General features: G+C 53.0%; 1 long non-coding RNA gene across 2 annotated transcripts; it reads right to left on the reverse strand.

Annotated features, from left to right (window-relative positions):
- Positions 1 to 23,164: 23,164 nt before the first annotated feature.
- Positions 23,165 to 25,284, reverse strand: LOC132672970 (uncharacterized). 2 transcript variants are annotated; one of them, XR_014138027.1, is made up of 3 exons: positions 24,900 to 25,284; positions 24,617 to 24,679; positions 23,165 to 23,384 (listed from the first exon to the last, which is right to left on the reverse strand). It is a non-coding gene; the product is annotated as an uncharacterized LOC132672970 (long non-coding RNA). The 2 variants fall into 2 exon arrangements; XR_009607808.3 differs by having other exon boundaries at positions 24,617 to 25,284.
- Positions 25,285 to 25,507: the final 223 nt, after the last annotated feature.

Here is a 25,507-nt window from a genome sequence, read left to right on the forward strand (position 1 = left end):
CTCAATACTCTACCAGGACATTCCAGCATCTTCACCTAATTTACCTAATTTACCTAATTTACTCCTGGCAACTATCATGTCCAAGCTTCACGAAGACATTTCATCAGTATATTAGCACTGGCTCTAATATCCTTGCCAGACAATAAATTCTGATTGCCAGGAAAGCATCCCTATATTAATAATCTCAACTTCTATTCCCACCCTCCCCCTTGCTATTCCAAAACCTTCAGGATCTACCTCTATGTGTATTCTCCTGGCCCCTACTGGTACATATTGACAGTTTATGCAGCTTTTTTGGTGAATAAGCTATTTCCTTCTGGAGCAGGATCTGTACTCCTTTGCTCAAGCTATGCTGAAAGCTGACCCCAGTTAGTTTTTCTACTTCCATGGTGACCTTAGAACTCATATGTTGATGAGTTCATATGAAGATGGGGAGCCACAAGTTGGAAAGAGCCTAGGTCCCTAACTGCCACTTGGTAGAAAGTCACCAGTGATCATGAACATCTATTTTGGAAGCAAGAAATACTCTTTTATTGTGTTAAGATATTGAGATGTTAAGGTTTATCTGTTACAGCAGCTGGCTATAACTGATATTAGTTACCTTAACTTATTTAACCTTAAAAATATAATGCTCTAGTTACCCCCATGCCTTAAAACCCAGAACAAACTGACTCAAGGCTCCAGAAAGAGAAGGAAAATCCCCTCAAAGCTAAATTCTACTTCATACCTCGTCATTTTCTGCTCCAGGATTAACTTTCTCCCAGGATGATTGTAATTGGTAATCTTAGTCCTTAAAAAAAAAAAAAAAACTCAACCCCCCCCCCCCCCAGAGAGATATGATCAGTCCTAAAGCCCCAGCGATATAATTAAATAATAATCTAACAATACATTTCCCGGAGTCTGAGATTTCAGCCTTACTATAGGTCCTCACTGGTCCACAAGTTGGGCCAGGCTGTGTTCACCCCAGTTCCTTTTTATCCTCCCATCATTTCAAAGAGTCTCACTCATGCTCTTTATTCCAAAAAAAAAAAAAAAAAGAGCAGGGGTGGGGGGGAGATCGTTGAATCAAAGAGAAAGGAAGGAGAAAGAAAAAGATGAAGAGGAGAAAGAGGAGGAGAGCCAAGAGGACTATTTGTAAAGGGTGCTACCCCACTCTCTCTATCCCACATATTACCCACAATGGACACTTTAGAAGGCACCTCCTGTTTCGTTTTAGTAAGGCCCAAGGGGTAGTATCATGGTTGAGACAGAACTCAATATCTGGAGTCTGGAGGACGAATCCTGGATCTGACTCAGCTGCTCACTGGCCCTTTGTCTTGTCTACTTGCTGGGTTTTGGTTTTTGCATCTGGAGGTAATTCTTATTTCCCAGACCACACAAGCCAGAGGTAAAAATTAGATCAGATAATAACCCAAAAGAGACAGAAATGGATGTGCCATCATGTATGTCATTGTCACTGCCACTATTGCTGTCATTGAACCGTTATCAGCACTATTCAATCATTCATGCAGCAATATATTGCATGTACAGGGATACAAGAATAACCAGGAAGTCACAGCCCCTGCTCCAGTGGAAGAAACAAGTTCTCGTCAGATAATCAAATAAATTAGTGTATAATTACAAACTTATGTAAATATTCTGGAGGAAAGCAAACCATTCTATGAGAGCAAATAATGAATAAGTTGGTTTAAATGCTTCTCTGAGGACGTAACACTTGAACTGACATCTGAAGCATGAGTAGGAGTTAACCAAGCAAAAGAGAGAGAGTGGAGGAAGAACATACCAAGCAGATGGTATAACAGGTGCCCAGGCTCTGCAATGGGGAGACAGGGACATGAAAGGATTGGTGGAAGTAAAAGGCCAGCATGGAGGGATCATAGAGGCCAAGGGGAAGACAACCATGAAATGAGCCTGGGAGGCAGGCAACAGCCAGGCCCTTTGGGCCTTAAAACCCATTAAAGAGTTCAGTCTCTCTGGTAAAACCAACGAGAGGCCAGTGAAGGATTTAGATGTGGGAAATAACATGACCAGACTGGTGTTTGGAAAGGATCACTTTGGCTGTGGTGTAGACAATGGATTGGAAGCAGAAGGAATAGAAAGAGAGGCAAGTGATGAGCCCTTCATAGTAATCCAGGAGATGAAGGCTTAGACCATGGGTGTAAAAATCAACAGGACCTGGGCAGTGGGTGGATAACGGGCAAAGAGCAGCTGCTGCTGACATCTTGTGCTCTCAGCATCTCATAAAATTTTCAAGGTTCTTTTGGTTTTGAACAATGGAATCTCATTTTAATAGGGGTGAGAGTTTTAAGCCTGTGCATAAGACAAGAATTGCGTATAGTCAAAAGTATCCTTGAAAAACTCTTAAACTACTCATAAAGTCCAATATCCATGGGTTCATTTACACAGCCATGAAGAAGAATTTTTAGGCACACTAAAGGTAGGGAGGCATTGAACTAGAATAAAGAAAGTCACAGAAGGAAAGCCCATATGCAAATGTCTGCACATTCATATCTCTCTGTGCTTAAGACAACTATTCAAATCCCTAGCAGTGAATGGTGGGGGCGGGATGGGGGGAGTTGGTTGGGGGTGTGGGGAATAATGAATACATACAGGTAAAGGGTAGGAATCTTTAAAATGCTCCTACTTCCCTGAATATTTATTTCATTCTGTTTTAATAGCGAGCCTTTATAATTCTAACACATACTAACATATTAGTTTCTTACGTTAGGTAGCCTGTACGTAGGACTCCCACCTCAACATCTATTCCAGCCTATACTCCCCCTTCCCTGAAGGTGAGTTCTTTCCCAAGAGCCCTTCCCCCATCCCACTCCAGACCTACATGAATGCTAAGATGGGCTCAGCTTGAGTCAAGCCAGAACCCTGGTATCCTCCAGGGTACAAGGTCATGCCACTGTGACAATCAACCCCTGAATCTTAGCAGCTTCAAACAACAAAGATTATTTATTACTCAAGTCATTTGCATGGCTTGGGTTGGTTGGGGCTCTGCTCCATGTCTCCTCACCCAACTAATGAAGCAGACATCATTTCCAACATTCCCAGTCACCAAGGCAGAGGGAAGGAGCTCTGGAGAGGGCTTAACACAGCAACTAAATGCCCAGACATGGCACAAGTCACTTCCACTTACAACTCATTGGCCAGAATTAATCACCAGGCTTCACCCAACCACAAGAGGGCCAAGAAGTACAATCCTTCCATGTGTTCAGCAGGTGCATAGCCAGAAATATTTGACAAACAACACTAATGACTTCCACATGCTCTAAATGTACAATAACAAGAGAGAGGAAATACGAGCTTTAATTATTAAGTCTGTGTTTGGATCCCAGGCCCTGTGCAACCATGTGGCTGAATAAAATGTGCCCCACTCATGCCCCAGGGGGTGGAGTCTATGCCCAGAAATAGACTCCCAAACAGCATTTGAATCATCTATCTTGGAAATTAAAGAGATGTTCCAATAGAAGCAGCTGACAGCCTGGGGCTTGGCTCCACTACCTCTCTACCCCCTCCCCAGGCTCTATGGGGACCAACACAGCATGAGATTTATTGGGGCTGGAGCTCACCCTGTCACCAAAAATCTCTGACATTTCTTAGAAGTGCCTGAACTTAGGGGCAATGGATATACAGTTGAATCCCTGCCCTCAAGGAGCTCCCAACAAAATGACTTATGTGCTGCGGTAGACAGTTTCCAAATATGGCCATCAACCACTTTCATTCATTCCCAGACACAAATGATGCTCTTCCCATCAACAGGTGGAACGTATTTCCCCTCCCCTTGAATCTGGCAGACGTTGTGACTTGCTTTGACCAATGGAACACAACCCAAGTGAAGTTCTAAACTTTATAATCCCAAGTCTTAAGAGGAATGACTACTTCTAGTTCTTCCCCCTTGAAATCCAGCCACCATACTGTAAGGAGGCCAAAGCTAAACTACTGAATGATTGGAGGCCAAGAGGAGAGAGGCCATTTGGACAGTCTAGTCACAGCAAGGCTCCAAGCTGAGTGCGGCCACACAGGTGACCTAACTACACCAGACAGAGCAGCACTGCCCAGTTGAGGCTGACCAAACCATAAAATCATGAGCAAAAGTCAATCATCACTTGTAACCACTAAAGTTTTGCAATGGTTTGTTTCACAGCAACAGATGAAGGAAACACAATAGCAGATGTATTTGCAAAGTTCTGGGGGAGTCCAGAGAAAAAGGATCTTTAGAGGTGTTTTAGATTGGGTTCTCTGGAAGCAGATATTGAAATAGAGTTGCACAAGGTTTATTGGGTCATGTGGATCGCCCTGGAGAAATACACCTATGGGAGCGAGGAAGCTAGGATTGGACCAGCAATGTGGTCGCATCTGAGGCCTCAGCCAATCCTATAAGATGCTCTAGAGGTGAGGGGCGCCTAGGTGGCTCAGTCGGTTAAGCAGTTGACTTCGGCTCAGGTCATGATCTCGCAGTCCGTGAGTTCGAGCCCCGCATCGGGCTCTGTGCTGACAGCTCAGAGCCTGGAGCCTGTTTCAGATTCTGTGTCTCCCTCTCTCTGACCCTCCCCCATTCATGCTCTGTCTCTCTCTGTCTCAAAAATAAATAAACGTTAAAAAAAATTTAAAAAAAGATGCTCTAGAGGTGAAAAGAAATTCAGGGTTTTCCCAAATTGAGGCAAAGGGGGCTGGGTCTTGTATCCCCTCCTCAGGCAGCAGCATCAACTGTGGGCTGGCCCCAGCAGGAGGCATAACCTTAGTCAAGACATCTCTCTGCAGCTGAGGATAGTCCCCATGGAGCGATGCAGCTGTGAGCCCTCAGAGCCAGTATTCTCAGTAGCTGAGGATAGAGGCACTAGCCCAAAAGAGGAGAGCTGAGAGAACACAGTGTCTTCCACAGGAAGTGAGTCAGTGGCACTTGAATGGGGACAGGGAAGTGCCTGTTGAAGCGAGGGAAAGGAGCAGGTTTGCAGGCAAAGGAAACACCAAAAACAAAGGCTCAGATGTGGAAACATACGTGGCAAGTACAAAAAGAAGGATGAAGAGGAAAGGGAGCAAGAGGTAAAGCAACACCAAACACAAAAATGTGGACTTTGTCCAGGGGCAGGTGATGTTGGGTTGCCAGGAGGCTAGGGGAAGTAGACCCTGGAGAGGTGGTTGGAGGTGGAGGGGGCATCAAGTGATACAGGACACCTTGCTGGGTAGAAGCCTCTGCATTACCTTCAAGTATGGGGAAGGCATGGGACACTCTACTGCCTGAGAGGGCTCAGCGTGACCGGGATTTCAAGAAAGTGCATCGACCCAGAGGACCCTGTCCCAGCTGTTGGGACCCCACTCCTTCAATCAAGGCCCTGACCAATCAAGGCATAGCCAACTTGCTACTCTGAGAATTCAATTTTCTCTGGAAATCTGCTACCCTTATAATTAATTCCTGAGCCAAACCTTAGTGTTTTTTCCTGCCCTCCAGCTACAGAAGAACATCTCTGTATCTAATGGCAAGGAGGCCCTCTGGCTTTCACACTTCACCTTAAATTGGTGATTAATCACCCTCAGAGTTTAGTTGTCTTTTTCCAATAGACCCATAGCCCCCAGAAACAATCGTTTAATTCCATAGACTTTATAATTACTACTTCCTTTGAGCCTTTCAGATGCTGTTGATAATACTCCAACCCCTAGGTTCCCTTCCACCAGCATCCCATCCCAATTCACCAGCGGTAAAAGTTTCAACAATTGCACTGCTAGAGCATGTCGGGGGCTATTAGTACTTCCGCCCACCTCCAGGGAGAAGGTTCCCATTACCAACTGGCCAGTGGGTGATACAACTCCAAAATCCCACTTGAGAGTCTGTTTCCTAGGAACCACTCCTAGCTCCAACTGTAGTAAGTCAGGTTCTCTAGAAACAGATGGAAGATGGAGATTGGCACGCAGAGGGCTTATTGGGATCTCAGTAACAACACCTGTGAAAGAGGGAGGACACCAGGGCTGGGCAGAGGGAGAAGTTGAACTCTGGTGCATTTGCAACAGAAGTCCGTCAGTCCCATGGAAATCTCTAGAGCAGGTATGGCCTTTTAGAGATGTCTCAAAATGGAAAGAGAATGATTCATTCAGTCACTGAATCTGAACTGTCTCCAGAGAGGGGCGTAACCTTGGGAGGGGCCGTTCCCTTTGGTCAAAGACAATTCTTAAGGAGAGATGCAACTGAATACTCTTGGCCCCCAGTGCTCCCATTGGCTGGGAGAATGAGTATGTCAGTCCCGAGGGAGGAACCTGAGGGCATACCAGAGCACCCTCTCTACCCAGAGAGAGATCTTAAGCAATGCAAGATGGAGAGCCATGGTCTGTGACTGTTGTTGCTGAGGTCAAGTAGGTGTCCGCTGGATTTGACCACAAGGAGGTCCCTGGAGACTAGGAAGCCATCTCATTCAGGGGAACAGTGAGGGAGAAGCCCCTGCAGGAAGCAAAGAGTGAACAGAAGGCGGGGAAAGGGAGATGACGCTTGACCTCTTCAGACCCCGCTAATGGCTAGCTTCTTCTGTGGGCCCAATGCCTAGAACAAGTTATCACCTAGGATGTATGGCTCCGAGCATAGCCTACATTATCTCCATACAAACATGTATATAGACACATGTCCACACTCAGGCACACGTTGAGACTTCCTGAAGTGCAGATTTCAGCCATCAGCTTGCAGGCAGGTGTCTGTCTTCATTAACCAAAAACTGAGTTCTGCAGGTCACATTTGGCAGAAGCAGACACCTGGAAGGTCAAGGTACCCCAGCTAGAATCTCAGCTTTGTCTTTAAGCCTGATCAGAAGCCTGGCAGCAACCCAAAGCAAGGAGATCCCAAGACAGGAACAGCACCAACAACAGTTAATGTTTACCAATTACCAGCTTTGTTGGGGTACCTGGTAAGTATTGTAGAAGCATTAGCTCGTTGCATCCTCTCCACACCCTGTGAGATGGGTATTTCTGTTATCCCATTTTACAGATGAAGACGCAGAGGCTCCCAGAAGTTAGACAGACGTGCCCACAGTTGCGTAGCTGGTTAGCAGCAGAACAGGGGATTGGGATTCCAAAAAGGTTGATTAGCATTGAGAACTGGGCCGGCTCCTCCGCTCGTTCAGCAAATATTTAGGGCCAAAACTGTTGTAGCCACTTTAGGAAATATCAGGGAACTATGCCCAAGGAGAGCCCTGCCCTCCTGGGGCTCATTTTTTAGCAGGAGAGACAGACATAAACAATAATACAGTAACATTTACTTATTTACATATGTTAAAAGGTTCCGCACGAGCTACATGTAAGGCTCCCAATTTCCCCGCTGAGGCACTCGCACCCCAGCTCGGGAGTGCTGGGAGCCCCTGGCAGGCATTTGGGCACCTAGCTCCTCCAGAACTGTCCTCAGAGAAGATAGCTGCCCCAAGATCCTTCCCCTCCCTGCGCAGCCCACAGCCAACGTCTGGTCCATAGCAGGGTCACAAAGGCACCAGGGCCCCCTCCTCCACAGGTCTTGGTCTGAGAGCTTTCCCCAGTAAACTTGTTGCAAGCAAGGCTCTATGGGTATCTGTGTCCCCGTGCACAGAACCCTATGTTCTATAGGAGAAAAAAAAAAAAAAAACCAGCACCGAGCAAGAGGCATTGGGAGGGTAGGGACTGAAGGCACATCAGATTATAGAATTCAATAAAAGTTAAGATGATGGCGTGAAGAAGTAATAATCGGGCAAAGACTTGAAGAAGGAAAGGGAGTGAGGTCCTCAACTCTTTCCCTGAAAGGAGCAGAGAGCTGACATGACCTGACTTGAAACTTCCTCGGGCTGCTGCATAGAGAAGGGCAGAAGCTGGCAGGCCTGTTGGAAGGTCCTTTCAGTAAAATAGGTAGAGGGCTTGATGCGGTCAGAGAGGGTGGTGGCTGGGGAGGCGGTGAAAGGCGGTCAGAGTAGGGACGCACCTCTAAAATCCAGCCAGCTTAATCAGCCAATGGACTGGATGTAGGAAGTAAGACACAGAGAGGAATCAAGAACGATGCCAAGAACGATGCTTGTGATATTGTGATTTATAATAAAAAATATATATATTTGGTCTTGGTACGCATTCCTGGCACAGGAGCTCCTAAAAGCCTTGGAATTTCCTAAGTGTTGACAGCGATTAAGGTGTCTTTTGTTATGTCAATGAGATGACTTTTGGAAAGCCCCTAGGTTACCCCAGGATGGGGGCTGGTTGCCAGGGGAACCAACCACGGGATTAAAAATTTGGAATTTTCAAACCCACTCCCCCACCCCCATCCCCAAGGAGGGTGGAGAGGCTAGAGATTGAATTCAAAGGCCAATGATTTAATCAATCGTGACTAACTAATGAAGACCCCATTAAAAAAAAAAAAAAAAAGGACGAGGTTCAGAGAGCTTCTGAGTTGGTGAACACGTGGGATGCGGGGAGAGAGGGCATGGAAGCTCCCTGCCCTTCCCCCATACCTTGCTCTATGCATCTTTTCGGTCTGGCTGTTGCTGAGTTATATCCTTTTGTAGGAAACCGGTGATCTCCTAAGTAAATTGGTTTCCTGAGTTCTGTGAGCCGTTCTAGCAAATTAATCAAACCCAAGGAGGGCTGGTGGGCACCTCTGATTTGTAGCTGATTGCTCAGAAGCACAGGTGACCACCAGGACTAGTGACGAGCATCTGAAGTGGGGGACAGGGTTGTGGGACCGAGCCCTTAACCTGTAGGATCCAACGCTATCTCCAGGGAGACGGTGTCAGAAATGGGTTGAACTATAGGACACCGGCTAGACAATGCTTGGTGATGTGAGGAAAACATCCACGGGTTGTAACTGGTATGAGAACCAGAGTTATGTCCTGAGCAATAAAAGGAAAGACTTGCCAAGAGCTGAAGCGAGAAAGACTGTGGGGAGGCAGGTTTAGGGAGACCAGGAGTTCCACTCTGAACATGGTGACTTTGAGATTTACAGAGTAACAACCCCGGACCGACTAGCCAGCTGAGCTCCATGACAGGGTCCAAACCAACTACTTATAACAGACGGGGCTCAAGGACATAGTGGGAGTGGGTGGCACAAGGGCCTGACTGTAATCCTGTCACCTGATATTCCAAGATCCATTCCAAGCTCCTGTGGCAGCCTGATTCTGGGAATGATAGACAGAAATACTGAAAGACAAGCCTCCGTGGGACAATAAAGGAGAGTCAAACTATGTGCATGTGTGGGACAGAGTTGAGAGTGTATTTGGAGGTAAGAATAGGGGGTCTGTGCAAATAGTGTGTCCCTGTGTAAGGAGGTGATGATTTTGAGTATGTGTGAGTGCCCATGTGCATGCTATTGTAAGTATGTATGCGTGCTTCTTTGGCATATGTGTTCGTGCGTGCATCTGAGGGTATGTGTGCGTGCGTGCTTCTGAGCACACGTGCGCGTGTGTGCATCTGAGCGTATGTGCGCGTGCGAGCTTCTGAGTGCATGTGTGTGTGCGTGCTTCTGAGCGTACGTGTGTGCATGCATCTGAGCATACGTGCGCGCGCGTGCTTCTGAGGGTATGTGTGCATGCGTGCTTCTGAGCATACGTGTGCATGCGTGCATCGGAGCATGTGTGCACGCGTGTGCTTCTGAGTGTATGTGCATATGTGTATGCATGCTTCTTATAGTGTGTATGTGCACGTGCACATATGCTTCTATGAGTGTGTGTATTTGTGTGTATGTGCAAGTTTCTATGAGTGTGTGTACAAGTGGCAGTGCAGATCCAGGGGCTGGACACACCTTGGAGTGTGCAAATGTGTATGTGAATGTCACAGTGGCTCCGGCAGTCAGACGCACACTGCTATGTGTGAGCAAATGATGCCAGCTCAGGGCCTGACCCACCGTAGATGCCTATAGTTGTGGAATGTGTAGAATATACAAACAGCTGCTACCAGCATTAGGAACAGAGCACTTGGGTCTCCCCGGGGGTGGGGGTGGGGGTGGGATGCCCCCTTAGCCACCCTGTGCCACATGGGTCTCCTCAAAGTCCCTGCAGCTCCCCCATTCCGTGCCCTCCTGCTCCCCTGGGCTGCTCTCAGGCTGGGCCTGGGATGCTACCGACACAGCTCAGGGGAGGGAGGGTGGTTAACTCTCCATTTGCCATTAAACATAATCAGGAAGAAATCTGCGTGGAGCCCGCTGCTCTGGCCGATAAGTGATTCCACAGAACAACAGATAAAAGCCTGGCACTAAAGTGCAGCCAGAAACGATGTGTAATTGGGATGAAAGAATCCTTAAATCTGCATGCCGCTTTTAACTTAGGAGGCTTAAATTACAATTAATAGTTCCCTTGAAGAAAGCAGGAGGGGAAACAGAGGGATTCCAAGGCTGTGAGCTCAGAGCCCTGGGCTCCGTCCTCACTCTTCAGTGTTTGGGGGTGCTGGGAGGGGTAAGGAGGGAAGAGAAAAGGGGGGGGCTTTTCAGGGTCTCGTGCCCCCCCTGATGGGTTGCATCCTTTACAAGTCCCAAACCTGCCAGTTCCCAAACTCGCCCAAGCTCCTAGACCTTTGCTCAACTCCCCTCACAGCATCCCTTGGATATTGCCGATGGCAAAAATTATCATCCCATTCCACAGATGGGGAAACTAAGGAGACATACCTGCCCTAGGGCTCCGGGGTACAGTTAATTCACCTGCACCTCCAAAACTATAAGGGCTCTGAGTGCTCATCCCTCCTTATGATTCACTGGGGTAAGGAGGCCCAGAGATGAGAAGGTGTTTGCCCACCATTAGCCAGGGCAACAATACAGAGCTAGCACTAGAACCCAGGCCTGCTGACTCCAGCAACCATCCTCTCCTTTACAAGCCTGGCCAATGAGCCCAGAGTTCTCTGAGGAGAGCATGGTTCTCTGCACTCGTCATGTGGCCCCTCCCTTCCCCCACCTGCTCCCAAGAGGTAGAGACTGAGCCCTGACTGCACTGACCTGGGGAGGGTAGGTGGTCCCCCTCCCCAGACTTGGGTCTGCCCCCTCCATCCTCGCCAGCCTTGGTCTGGGCTATCCCCCTTCACCCCAGGACGCAAACTTGCCAAGTTTCCCTCTGCCCAAGACTTCCAACTTTCTGCTCCCATATCACACCCCGGGGTCTTGCTTTGGGATCCTGCCTGAAGGGCAAAGCCATTGGCGGTAGGGCTGTGCACATGTGTTCAGGTAGGTGGCACCTAGACACAAATCAGAATCATGAAGCTGGCCGGCGAGCCTCCAGGAATGAGGGCTTGGGTCCTTAGACAATCCCAACAGACAGTCAGAGAAGGCCTTGAGAGCTATCTCGGCATTCATCGTACTGGCTGTGTGGCTGCCCCTGCACCCGGCCAGGAGCACAGACTCCCGTGTCGGTGGGAATCCGAAAGCTCCCTCACATGAGCTCATGAGTGGCTGGGTGCCCAACCCTGCAGTTCATGGCTTTGGAATGTGTTCTCCAGGCTGGCCTGCTTCAGTGCCCCCATCTCACCATAACAAGTGCTGCTGCCTGTTCTTGGCCCTTCAAAGCCAGGCAAATTCCAAAAGAGCTTTTTTCTAAGCCTGCCAAATTGTGTAAGCACATACATGCACGAGTGTGTGTGTGTGTGTGTGTGTGTGTGTGTGTAAGCAAGCACCGTGCACAGAAGCATCTGTGTGCATGGGCGCACCTGTCTGTGCATGAGTGGGCATACGTGTACATATACAATATGTGTATATTGTGTGTGTGTGTGTGTTCTGTGCATGAGTCGTTTTAAAAGAACGCAGCGGGATCCGCTTGGGGCCCTGTGTAGCTGAGCCTTATTTATAGCTCTCCTCTGTCTGGTTCGTTTCCTCTAACTTCCCTGCAGAATGATATGAATGAAAATGACACTATTGACTATCTTGGTAACCATAAAAGACCTTATAGAAATAAGATTTTTATAGTTTGTGGACTGGGAGAATCAAAAGACTAAGAGTTATGGACCCCGAGGATAGGGGAGAAGCAAGCCGAGGCGGTAGGAGAGGTCCCCACGGTGGGTCGTCTGTGGGTTTTTTAAAACAAACTCATATAAATAAAGTGATTGTCTTGAAAGAGTTATGAGAGCCCTGGAGCTGGTGGGCAATATCTCCGTGGCCTCTGCAGAGGCGGGAGGGCGGGCATGCCGTCTGCCTGAGAGGAAACCCAATCTCATCCGAGCCCCTGCTCCTGGCCTCCCAAAAGAGAGGAAGGAGGCTGGCAGGATCAGCCCTGCCCTTTTGTCTCCTGGAGAGCATGAGTCTGTAAACCCTGTGTGGGTCGCGGGTCGGCAGCCCCTCCAAGCTTGAACAGGAAGACCACACCCCTTCCAACGAAGGCTGAGCGTCTAAACCCTGCACAACGACCCCCACCCCCCACCCCCGGCAGACTGTTCACGGAAAACCGAAGCATCACCACCATCACCAACCCTGCATAGTGAGACCCTCCATCTCCCGGGCTGAGCCTGGGCTGCTCCATTGTAGCAAAATTCAAAGGCACTTCCACAAAGTTTTACCAGTGCTCAATTTTCATTTGTCCTTCAGAGATGAACGAGACGCCATCCTACCCTCAAGGAGCTCCCGGTCTGGTCAGGAGAGAGGGGGAAGCGTAGGCGGGAGACGTGCCCACACGCGCGCACACAGGTCTGCAGGTACAGACAGAGAGCAGTGTTGAAACTTGGTGATGAAACTGCTGCTTTTGTTCATCCCAACAAACGAGGCGCTGGGCCCTGGGCATACCGAGCTGCATCAGACTCAGCCCCAGCCCTAGAGGAGAAGCTTCCGCCCAGTGGGGAGAGGGACACAGACGGGGACAGTCACAGCGCAGACAGTGAGGGCTGAATTGCGCAAATTGCCCAGGGAGCACGGACTACCTCTGCCTGGGGGGGTCAGAGACGGCTCCCTCCGAAGAGGAGCCGTCAGCTGCTGAGCCTGGAAGGGCAGGGAGGAGGTCACTAGGAAGAGAGGGAAGGGCGGGCCTGGCAGGGAGGAGGGGGAATGGTGAGTGCAAAGTCCTGGAGGTGAGAAAATACAGAGCAGATCTGGGAAACTGCTCCTGTGTCCAGAAGGATCCCCAGATGAGAGATTGGGGGTGGGGGTGGGGGCGTCGGTGTTTGAAAGGAATGCTGGAGGTGGATCTTGATCATGCACCTGGGTTCATTTTCTGCAGGCATGGGGCCACATGGAAGCCCTTGGGGGCAGGTGGGGAGAGGGGGATGTTATGGTTAGAGTCATGTTTTGGAAAGGTCACAGTGGACATAGGGAGGTCAGGGAGGAGGCGTGACCCGGCCCAGGGATTCAGGCAGTGACTGTGACTTTGGACAGAGTCATGGCAGAGGTAGAAAGTCAAGAAAAGGTAAGAAAGGCTCCTCCAGCTTTGCATCCGAGGACGGCTCCCAAGCCGACTAATGGATTTTCAGACAAAGAGCCGGATGGCGCACTTAGCGGAGCAGTCAGCAGCCCAGCCTCCCCGGTGCTTCTCCTTTGCTCTCCTCTCTCCATTTGGCCCCCACCACCCCCCACTTGTTTCCAGCCCTCTGGAGCAACACCAGGTCCCTGCCCTGTTCCACGCAAAAGGGACAGTTCTGAAGACCAGTCAGAAACCACTCCGTCTGGTCAGACGGCCCCTTGGCAATAACAGCTAGCTTGAGAGGCCACCCTGCCTCCTGATTCCTCTCCCTAGGGACCTGGGGACATGGGGTGAAGGCCGAGGAGTGCCCATGGCACCTGTCAACGCCCTGACTCCTTGTCTGCAGGCATCGATTTCTCTTCTTCCTGACCTTTCAGGAGAGGTGCCCTGAATTCCATGCCAGAACAGAGCCTGGAGCCCAGCCCCCTCGCCACCGCCCCTCGGGGACGGGTGCGTCTGGGGGAGCAGGCTGGCTGCTGTCAGCTGGCCCGAGCGTGTCTGAATCGAGGCTAGAGGCGCGGGGCTCGATTCACACCGACTTGAGCCGTAGGCGAGTTTATGGTTCTTGATTACACCCAGCAGGGAGGCCTTCTTAGTGATGAGAGAGAAAATATTCCACAACCTGTCTTTGCAATGTGCTGATCTCTTGGAGAGAGGGAGAGCAGGAGGGAGTGGGGGGAGGGGTTGAGGGAGAGAGATTTATGATATACAAGAGAGGAGAAGAGTTTTTTTAATCCAGGGCTTTCCAAAACCACCTCACCATTTCCTCTTTCTCATCATTAGTTTTTGCCTCCATGTAACTCCGAGGCAAAATGACCCCTGTGGGCCTCCGGAGGCAGGTGGAAATCTTAGAAGGATGTGGACCGGGAACTCTCACTGAGCGTGGCTGCAAGCTGGCTGAGAGGGAACCTGGGTGGCGCTGCCTCTCCCAGAGCCCCCTTCTCTCCGGCACAACAGCCTCCTTCTGTACTCAAACTTCATTCATCTCCTGCACTCAGGGCCCAAACACGGTGTCTGGCTCAGAGTCCATGCTAACAAATGAACAAACGGAAGAATGGGTATGTATCTGTCTCCTCCCTGGGCGGAGACCTCTTGTGTCTCCACAGCCTGAGCCGGGAACTTGTACCAAGTCAGCCCGGATTACATGTTCCGGAGACATGAGGAAGTGAATGACAGACTCCACACCCTGTCGGGCTTCCACATGCTGGCTAAGCTGCCCTTCACTCCACACGCTATTTCTGAAGTTCATTCTGGTTCTAAATGATACCTCCTATGCTCCCAGAAAACTGGGATACCAGGGGAAGAGAGGAGGGTTTTGTGCTTTTGCCGCTTAAGAATTCACGAGAGCTAGGATTTTAAACCATTGGATCTGAAGGCACCTCCCAATGGATGGCCATGCTGGGGTGACAAGGGCCCCTCCGTTTCTGCAAGAATGCTGAGGTCTTCCTTCCCAAGCCATCGGAAGGGAGGCGGGGGCTGATGGTGTTCCCTTACTCCCATTCTCCCCTGTCCTCAACTCCCAGCAGGTCCCCCCAGTTAAGACCCCAGCCACATCCCTTTCTGCCTCGGTCACCTTGCTTGAGGGATGGAAGGTGCATCTCAGAAGGAAAGGGAGGCACCCTTGTTTTACATAAACAACAGGATTCTAACCTTCAGTTCCCGTCCTGGAATCCTGTCTGGGAGGACAGAGCCCCTGTTGGGAAGGGATGGGTGGATGGCAGACTGGCCACAACCAGAGGAGGGGAAACTCTCACCCAGGATCAGCCCTTCAAGGAAACTACATGACCTTCAAAGCCTGCAAGTTCAGTGTCTGTTGGGAAAGTTAGACCTCGGGCATCCGGTGGACCTGGGGTGCGCTGGGTCAGGGAGCTGGGCTCCCCGGGGCTGCCAGGAGCCCCAGTGGGGGCCCCTGCCCGCCTTCCTTTCCCAGGGCTGAATCCTGAGGCTGCTGAGGACCTGTGTCAGCCAGCCCCTTGCCTCTGGCTCTGTCAACCCCGGTACCCACCGAGGAGGCGGGGGGCGGGGAGAGGCGTGCAGCGCCACAGGGACGATGCCCGAGCTCCGAAACTTTACACTGAAAGTTAATCCACTGAAGCGTAGCCCAAAATAAGCGCGCTGCCTAATGTGCCGGGAACTGCCGGTCGCAAGGCCAGACTGCTAGCGGATGTCTGTGCATCTCCGCCCGGAGCCTGCATTTAGCGCCAGCGAGGGAGTCTGGGCTGGAGCGCTGCTTTCACACCGACTCGAGCCGTGAGTTTATGGATCTTGATTGCACCCAGCAGGGAATCCTTTTTAGTGATGAGAGAAAAAATATTCAACAACCTGTCTTTGCATTGGGTGTGTTGGACACACTTCCCTGCTTCGGAATCAGACATATGCCCGTGGTGGGAGTAAAACTGCTGTCAGCAGGCCAGACACACTCCTCTCCTCTCCCGTCCCCGCGGTGGGGGCTGCGGCCGGCCCAGCGCCTCGCCGAGGGGGGAGGGGAGAGGGGAGAGGCGCCCCCCCCCCACCCGCGCCCCCCCCACCTCCCCGCCTGGGCCGCCGCCTCCCTCCCGGCCGCGGGGAGCGCGCCTGGGCGGTCCTCGGGGAGCCGGCTCCCGCGTGGGGCCCGCTGACAGCGAGCCCGGTGGAATATTGTATTAGTTGGTTGTGAGCTGTGTTCTCGTCAGGGTATCTGAGTTTCACAGAACAGACGGGGTGAGAGTTTTTGTGCTATATCCAGATTGGCTTAAAATAATGCCGTTTTTGTAGCTTATTAAACCACAGAAACTACACCAAAGTCATCTACGCTGCTGCCAGCAAACTCTCCGAGTTGGGGTTGGGGTAAGAGCTGAGCTCAGCCTGGGGCTCAGGCCCTGCCGCCCCCCGTTGGGGAGCAGGGGGTGCGGAGGGGCGGGGGAGGGAGGCAGCCGTCTTCTCCTGACAGCTTCTTTGGGCGCCAGGCTGGGGTGGGGGTGGGGGGTCGGCGGCCACACTAGGCCCTGCCTGGGGCGGGGGGCGCGAGGGCTAGGACCTCTGAGAGAGTGCGGGGTTGCAGGCCTGTGGGCACAGGGGCCCCTGGAGTCTGAGGCACTGAGCTGAGGCAGAGAGAAGGTGGGCTGAGAGCTGGCAGGTCCAGACCCTCTCTGGGGAGGCTGAGTCTAGTGGGGTGATGGGCACCTGAGTCGCAGCCTGTGTCTGGTTCCAGGACTGCAGGAGACAGGCAGGGCCTGGGGAAACAGGAAAGGGGAAGGGGCTCGCCGGAGGAAGGGTGCCAGGCAGCAAAGGCTCATCGGGAACCTTCGCTGGCCAGGAAGGCCTCCCCTTTCCTGTCTGGCAGGCGTCTGCCCTCCCTGGCCCAGAAGAAGGCTGCATCCCTACCTGTGGGGGGGGGGGGGGGGTGGAAATAGAGGGAAGGGGCCCTGCAAGAAATGCTGTATCATCCAGCCAGATCTGGGCGGTCATAACCAGCGCTGAACCGATGGCAGTCTTCACAACAAGCCTACAAGATAGGCACTGGGATGATCCCTAACTATCAGAAGATCTCAGCCACCAGGGCCACAGGCTTCCCGCCCTGTGGAGGGACCCATGGGTGCGGCTGGAGCTGCTCTCCCCCCATGCTCTCCGTCCTCCCAGATGCCTGCAAACCCAGGAGTCATTCTCAGCAACTCCCTCACACACCCCCATATCCAGGCAATCGCCGGATATGCAGGTTTCAACCTCCCAAAGTGTATCCCCTCATCTCCTCCCTCCCAACCCTACCCCAGCCTAAGCCTCACCACCCTTTTACCTGGATGGTTGTCCCACTCAGCTCACGGGCCTCCCTGGCTCCCGTGTCTCTCTGCTCTGTGCTGTAGCCAGAGTGCCCTTCCATGGTAACCATGCCACCCTCCTGCCTGAAAGCCTTCTGGAGGGCTCCCACCACCCATATGCTAGAGGATGGACGCCTTACACTGTAGCCTGGCCTGCAAAGACCCTTCACGAGCCACCCTACTCACACCCCCCCCCCGTGCACCCCATACGTCAACCACACAGAATAACCGGCCCTCCCGAACCCGAGTTCCTTTGACACCTCCCTGCTGTGGCTCAGTTAGGACCACCTGTCTGATACACAGGCTTTATAGGGTCAACTTCATATTCCAACCCCCCCCCCCCCCACAGACACAAAAAGTCCTGCTGAGAACAAAGAACGTGACACAGGGATACAGAATCGAAGTAGCTTCCCAGAGGCTCCACACGTGAATCAGAGACCAGGGGGTCACACCCTCCATGTCCGGCAGGCTGTACCTCTCCGGGGTTAAGATTTGGGCCCAATTCCTAGCTCTGGTATTGGTGCCAATCATGAAAAAACAAAACGAAACAAAACCTCTGTGCCTCAGTTTCCCCATCTGTAAAAAATGGGGTGATAATAATACCTAATTCCTAAGTTGTAAGGATATATAGAGGTGATATATGTAAAGGGCTTGGAACAGGCTTGGCATATAGTAAGCGTTGCATGTTACCTGCCACCATTATTATTGTACCTATCATTCTCCCCCTCCCCCCCCTCCTCCGCTCACATGGCCCATCTAAGCCCCACCTTCTTTGACTTTGATCCTTGATGACCCTAACAAATCCTCTCTCCCTCCTTTCCTCTTCTCTCTCTCCCCCTCCTTCTCTACCTCTCTCACGCGCACATCCTCTCACACAGATGCACCCAGATTCACATATTCAGATGCACATGGGCATACACACACACACACATGTGTGCAAAGCTTTCCCACCCCCAGAACTTTTCTTGCACATTGAGGTCCCCTGCAGCCACAGTGTCAGGGGCCCCGGGCTCTATCTACCTCCCTACCCTTTTGCCACATCCGAATCCTGAGTCAGGAACTCCCCGAGAGCCCTGCCCAGGCTCCTACTGTCTCCCAGAGAATCAGGCACAGCATGCCCGCAGCCAGAACCTGGCCAGCTACACTGCTCAGTGGCTGGGGTGCCGGTGCCTGCTGGAAAGGGAAGTGGGGCTGGTGCAGTGCGATCAGCAGGCATGTGGGCAAATGGGGATAGCCCCGGCAAATGGGGAGTTCCTTCCAAAGTGATCCCAACTCTGCAGTGTTGCCTCCTTCTTCAGCTCCTGCTCCAGCCAGGCTGTCCCAGCCAGCCCTGCACACCAGACCCAGGGGCTGGAGGTCCCACCAGAATTAGAAATGTCCAGTCCCTGAGCAGCTTGTCATGGTCTGCTCTACAGTTGAGGGCACTGGAGAGCTTCATTCATGAGTGGTAGGCAAGACTTCCCCTCACGACGTCACAGAAGCTTCTAGACAGGGCCCTTTCACGCCAGGAAGCATCCATAACACCCAGCTAAGTCGCCCTTTTATGCACCCAAGCCTCGATTCCAAGGGAAAGAGAGGAAACCTGGAGTGGGACAGAAGCAAGTTGAAATCCATACCCTTCCTACTGGGTGATTTCCAGGACATCACTTGATCTCTCTGAGCCTGTTTCCTCCTGGAGACAAGAATCTGAACTTAGGTCCCTTGTGTGGGGAGTGACCAGGAAAATGAATAAAAATATGCTAGAGAATTCTGAAGCACCAGACAATGAACGATTGTTTACCGTCACCTCGGGGGCTGTGCTAATCATCCTCCATTTGCTCCCCCTCCCCCAGATCCACCTGCTGCCCCCCTCTGTGTCCCAGGAGCCTCCCTAACCTGAAGGGTGTCACCCTGGATACCCACCACTGGCTTCCAGTCCAGTCCAGCTAATGTTCAGCACCAGCAGGAGACGGGAGGGCAGGAAAAGAGAGAGAGAGGCTGGGAATGTATCCCCGTCTCTTCCCAGACTCACCGCATCCTGGCACTGGCTGTGATGGTCCAGGGCCACAGCTCTGTCAGGCAGCCCCTCTCTCTGTCCCTCCTTCTCTTGCTCAGGCCTAGGAGTAGCCGCGGCTTCCTCTCCCTAATGTGCAGACGCTTCACCAGCCTTTGTTGTGTCTCTTACACCTGCTTCTCCCTCAAATCCAACTATCCTCACTCAAGCCTTTCGGGTATGCCAACTTTCCCATGCTGATCCCAGTGCCGATCATGACTGGACCTACCAGCATCTTCCGATGCTCAGCCAGGTGTTCTGTGTCTTAAAGACACCCTGGGCATGCGGCCCTGCCAGCCCTGTTTTGCTGAGTCCCTGTGGCTTTGGGTCACTGAGTCCTCGCAAGATAAAGTCAGAGAAGACAGGAAGGGACTGGAATGATTTGAGGATGGCCACCCCAATTTCCTTGCAGGGGAGGGAGCCTTGTCCCATGCTCTGGCTGCCCATACCTCCTCCGGGCAGAGCAGGCAGTCTCTGTGGGCGAAGACCTGCGCAGACCCTGCAGCTCAAGGACAGCCCCTGGCAGACCCATCCTGGAACCCCCATTGTCCCCACACCTGGAACTCAGCTCCCGCTTTGACTGTGTAGCGAAAGCTCTGGTTTAATTAAGGATCTTAGAGAATTCTCTCTTGTTATTTTCTGAATAAATTAAGGAAGTAACTTTGATGCAATATCATTTTCATCTAATCAGGAACATTCTGAAATTACCATATTGTTTTCCATTAGAAGCCCCATCAGCCCCCAAATCAGATAACCAGGCTGGAGGTTGCCAAGGCCCCTCTGTCCTGGGGCGGTTGCGTGCTGCGGGGACGAAACGGGACTCGCAGCTCCTGACACATCCCTTGTTGGGTTCCTGAGATGGCTCATGGCTCTTGACAGGGCTCCTCTGCGCTGGCCAGGGCTGGGGAGGGGTCCCCCAGGCCAAGGGCAAAGGGGAGGGGCCCCAGGAGCGCTGCGGAGCAGGTTGGGTCAGATCAGAACCCACCTAGGAGCTGCTTGGCAGTTGGGCTGGGAAGGAGAAGAGGTTAGGCTCTTTAGCTCGGCCCCCCACTCCCACCCCAGGCAGCCTCACAGGAACAAGAGGAAGGGGACTCATAGGGTCCCGGGTGGCACCAAGAGCCAAAAGAAGGGGGCCCTGAGGATTCAGCTTCTGAGATCACGCCCACGTGAGGTGGGGCCAGAGGCTGCTGGGAATTTGCGAAATTTCCCATCTCTGACATAACTCCCTGAAGGCTTGAGCTGAAGGTATCGAGACCACAGCAAGCCAGGGGCCTGATGGGAGGGTCCCCCGGCTAGACTGCCCTCCAAGGACCTCACTGCTGCTGTCCACAGAACCTTTGCCCTTCACAGCAGGCCGGGAGCTGAGTCCAGCAGGGGTCCAGGGCTGACCCCAGCCCCCTTTTCTGAGGCCCGTTCCAGGGCTGTGTGGTGTGTGTTAATGTCCCGGCATGCACCGAGAGAGACCCAAGTTCACCCTTAAGAGAAGAGGGTGATTGCTTTTGTCAGAAGTGCCTGGTGACCAGGTCAGAACCTCTTTGTATTGGGTCTGTTTGTCCCTGTGGTTTTTCTCAGTCTCCGTGACTTTCTTTAACTCTGTTTGTATCTCCCTCCTGTCTCCCTTCCTCCTCCTCTGCCCTCCTTCCCCTCTTCTCTCCGCTGTCCCCCTCCTCCCTGTCATTCTTTCCTGTGTCCACTTCCCACCATGCTTCAGGCCTCCTAAAAGCTAAGCGCTTCACCCAGAACCCAGTGAGGACACCCCCCATCACCCCTCTCCCATCCCTGTGAACCCCCGCCCCTCGGGGTCTGCCCAGCTCTGTGTCGCCCAGAGCCAAAGCCGGGAAGCGAGGGGGGAGAGACGGCTGGGGAGCAATGTGAACCTCTCCACGACCCTCCTCACGCTGCCCCAGAACCAAGAGGGCATGACCAGGTGATGTCATCCATGCAAAGCCAGTGTGGAGGAAGAAAACAAGGGGGATGAAGAAAGCAAGAGAATGACAAGGAGGAGGAGGGTGGCTGTCATGTGGCAGAGAAAAGTGTGTGTGAGGGCAGATGGGGGAGTGAGCAGGTGGGGGAGGGTCTAGGGAGGATGTAATCCCAGGACAGACCGGGGAAGCCCATCTGAGGGTCTTGCTAAGCCCCAGATGCTCTTTGAAAATGATGAGTTATTCTCCTTGTCTCCGGACCCCAGAGCTCAGCAGAGGGCCAGGCACATGGAAATCCCAAGAAACATTCGCTGAGCTGAATAAATAACTCAGAGAACAAGACGCACTGCAATACGGCCAGGTGCCTTATAAGCACATGGAAGAAAGGGTCTCTGCACTCTGGACGGCAGCTGGGATCCACGAGGCTGGGGGAAGGCCGCCACCAGGAGGCACTGTGCGGAGCAGGGCTGTGGCCTCGGGCACTGGGACGAATGTGGTCGGCCCTGCTAGGTTTGGGACTCTGAGCCCACAGACACCCAGCATGCCCAGAAGAGGCCAGCAGCTCACAGGTGGATCCATTCATTCCTTATGCAAAGGTGTCTCAGAGTGGCTGTTTGTGCAGTGCTCTTCAGTGAGGACCGCTTGCCTCCCTGCGAGTGTGGGTGTGGGTGTGGGGTGTACAGGGAGGTAGTGGGCACGAGTGTCGGTAGATCAGGAGGGGGTGCGGCTACAGACCGAGTGGGACGATGAGCGTGTGTGGGAAGGACCTGGGGGTGCTTGCGGGCTTAGGTGGGAACAGCTGAGGGTGGTGGGAGGGGTCCAAGGGCAGCCCCCAACTCCAAGGCTCGGGGCCAGCTCCCGCTGCTGTTACTTCGCTCACTTTCTGCTCTAGCCCATCAGAGGTGGGGGTATTTTCTCCTAGGGACCTCACTTAGGGATTTGCAGGGCAAAATCCTCCTGGCAGGGGAGGGGGCCTTCGCATCAGAGCCCACGGTCAACCACCTGACATTAACAGCCTGCTTCACCACAAAGGGCTCAATGGAGTTGCTGAGAAGTGTTCCAATACATCTGGCTCAGTGAGTACTTCCCCCAGTCTCTTCTGGGCATTTTTGGCTTTGATTTCCAGCCCCTCCCCCCGCCCCCCCCCCCCCCCCCACACACACAGCAGGACCCCCTGCTGTTTGTGAGGCAGGATCTGCCCCTTCCTGGCCTTCACCTCTAGCCCCAAGCTGAGACAGGTCTCTAAGCTCCCTTGGTGACTGGGCAGTAACAACTCCAGACCACGTTTCAGTCCTGGATAGCTCTCCCCAGCCTCAGCCCTCCCACTCAGCGTCTCCAGATGTCCCAGCCCAGGGAGCCGGAGAAGGACCCAGATGCCCTTAGAGACCACAGCATTGGTCCCCAGGCAGCCTACAGGCTCCTCCCAGAGAGCTACCTGGCCTGAGCCCTGGCTGGGACCCAGCCCAGCGCGTAGGGACGCCCCTGCTGTGGCTGGCTGAAGCTTGTTGTCTAAGCCGGCCTGGGGGTGCCTGGGAGCGGGGTGGGGAGGGTGGCCTGACGAGGCTCCGAGAGCAGGCACACCCTGGGTGAGGTCATGCCTGCCTCACACCTCTGGTATTCCGGCTGATCGCTATCTCCTGCCCCAGCCCTCAGGTTACTCCGCTGCCGCCACTGCCGAGATGCGAGATGCGGCCCAAAGAGGTGCTGATAGTGCAGAGCCTGCAGGAGGCAGGAGGAGCGGTGACTGAGCCCGGCCTGTGGCTCCCATGGCCACCCATGCCCTTCCTCCTGCCGCCCCAGCAGATGGACAGTCAGGGCCAGCTGCCCCCGCCCCCAGCACACCACCTCCACCAGAGTAAACCCTGTCCTGTGGCTGGTGGCTGGCTGTCCTCCCTCCCACTGCTTACCCAGGAAGCCAGGCCAGGAGGACGGAGCCTGGGGTCAGGTTCCAGAGGGCTTTCCCCTTGGGAACACCTCTAGTCACCTCCACCCCACCTCTAGGCCTGCTCGCCTCTACCGCCACCAAACTGTAGTCATTCCAGCAGCCGTTAGCAGTTAAGGGAATCTGGTTTATCGTGTAAACTTTTGAGAATCACACACGGACATCACACGCTGAGATGGTCCTGGGCGAAGTGGAGATGACCGCCCTAACAACTGGAGCCCCCGCTCTGCGCTGGGGCCCCCAAGAAGGCACGTGGGCATCTTGATGAGCTTAGGCTCTGAGAAAACCTGACTCTTTGGCCCGGGGTTCTCGCGAATGAAGAAGTGTCCAGCCCTGGATCAAAAAAATTCTTTTAAGTAATGTCTACACCCAACCTGGGCTCGAACTCACGACCCCAAGATCAAAAGTCTCACGCATGCTCAACTGACTGAGCCAGTGAGGCGCCCCTATTTAATGTTGTTTTCGGCCCCGGATTCTTTTTCTTAACACAATGGTGGGGTGGGGAAGGGACCAGAAAGGGGGGGGTTGGGGAACGAATGCCAGCAGCTCTCAGGAGACCCATTCCCTCTCCTGGCTTCATCCCTAGACTAGTCCCTGAGTCAGGAACATGGAAGACCTAAGATGATGGCAGGGCCACCCATGATCTGGCTGGGTGACCAGTGACTTCCCCTTCCTTCTCATCCCCACACCCGCAACACACACGCCTCCACTCCTTCTCCTGCTGTCTGCCTCCCTCGGCACAAGAGCTAAGCCGGGGGGAGGGGGGGGGGGTCTCCAAATGTGGTCCCCAGATGAGCTGCATTAGCATCACCTGGGAGCTCCTGCGAAAAGCAGATTCTTAGGCCCCACTCCAGACCTACTAAATCAGAAACTCTTAGATGTGAATTAGTTGAGAAGCACTGCTCTACTCTTCTCAAACGTCAATGGATGTACAGATCACGTGGGGATCCCATTAAAATACAGATTACGGGGGTGGGGGTGGTGGTGCAGGGTATGACTCAGAGGTCTTGGAGGGGCCTGATACTCTGCATTTCTTAGAAGCTCCCAGGTGAGGCTAGTCCTCAGACCACCCTCCCCCCGCCCCCACCTTGGAATGGCAAGTCTCTGGACACACTTCAACCCTGGCTACACTTCAGAACCACCTGGGGAATTCTCAAAAATCCCAATACCTGGGGGTCCTGGGTGGCTCAGTTGGTTAAGCTCAGGTCATGATCTCATGGTCCATGGGTCCGAGCCCTGCATCGGGCTCTGTGCTCAGAGCTCAGAGCTTAGAGCCTGCTTTGAATTCTGTCTCCCTCTCTCTCTGCCCCTCCCCCTCTCATGCTCTCTCTGTCTCTCTGTCTCTCAAAAATAATAAACATTAGAAAATATTTTCAAAAAATAAATCAAAATACCAATACCTAAGCCCTGCCTCCAGAGGTTGTGATTTAATTGATCTGAAGTGAGACTGGGGCATGGGTAGGTCTTTAAATCTCCCAAGGTGCTTCTAGTGCAATCCAAAGTTCTCAGCCAAGGGTGGTAAGAAGTGTTGGACACACACACACACACGCCCCACAGCCCCTCACCCTCTGGGGTCCTCCTTCTTTCTTCGGTCTTCCGGATCCCCTTCTATGTCCCCTTGCCCGCAGCTGCAGACATTTGACACAATCAGAGCACAAGCGCGTGGACATGCAGAGAAGCACAGAGACAGACACTGACGTGGAGGCGGGAGGCAGGAGTGGGCTGCAGACGTGAGTGCGCACAGCCAGACAAACGCAGACACGGATAATCCACGTACAGTGTATGTGTTGCAAACACCCCCAGGTATAGGTAGATAGATAGATGGACACACACAGGCAAACACCCAACCTGTAGGTCGAGGACCGCCGCCCTGTCCCCATTGGTCCCGTTGCTCCAGACAAGGGGGCCTAGGTCTGTGCTGGACAATATCGGCAAACAGGAAGCCTGGGCTTAGACCCCCTCCTCTCCCTCAGCACCACTGAAGTGCTGTGACCTGGACAGAGGCCTCCCAGGGAGCCATTAGTGACCGGCCAACCGGCCCCAGGATCTCGGAGGGGCTCAGGGGACATGCCTGCTCTCAGGGGGCTGACACTTCCGAGGGGCGGTGGGTGCCTTCAGCCCCTCAGCTCAGCCCCGGTGCTGCTGTGTTGGGGCCCCCTTTAAGTTTCAAATCCTGCATCCCCCCCTCCTACCCCTCACCCCCCAGTGCCGGGGCCCTCCACAGACAGGCCTGATTGATGACTCAGGGGGACTGTGGCTGCCGCAGGCCTATTTTATGATGTCATTAGGCAGCTTCGGCCGCGGGAAGGAATCCCTCCTGACATCATAAAGGACTTGATATTTCGCTAATGTTATCTTGGCGGCGTGTCGCCCTGACATTTTCTCTTTGCAGCGCTCCCCCCAGGACCGGGAGTTGTCTAACTACAGCCTGGAAAAAATGCAAAACAGACAAATGC

Source organism: Panthera onca, chromosome C1 (assembly GCF_046562875.1).
Source record: "Panthera onca isolate mPanOnc1 chromosome C1, mPanOnc1 haplotype 2, whole genome shotgun sequence".
NCBI classification, from domain to species: Eukaryota; Metazoa; Chordata; class Mammalia; order Carnivora; family Felidae; genus Panthera; species Panthera onca.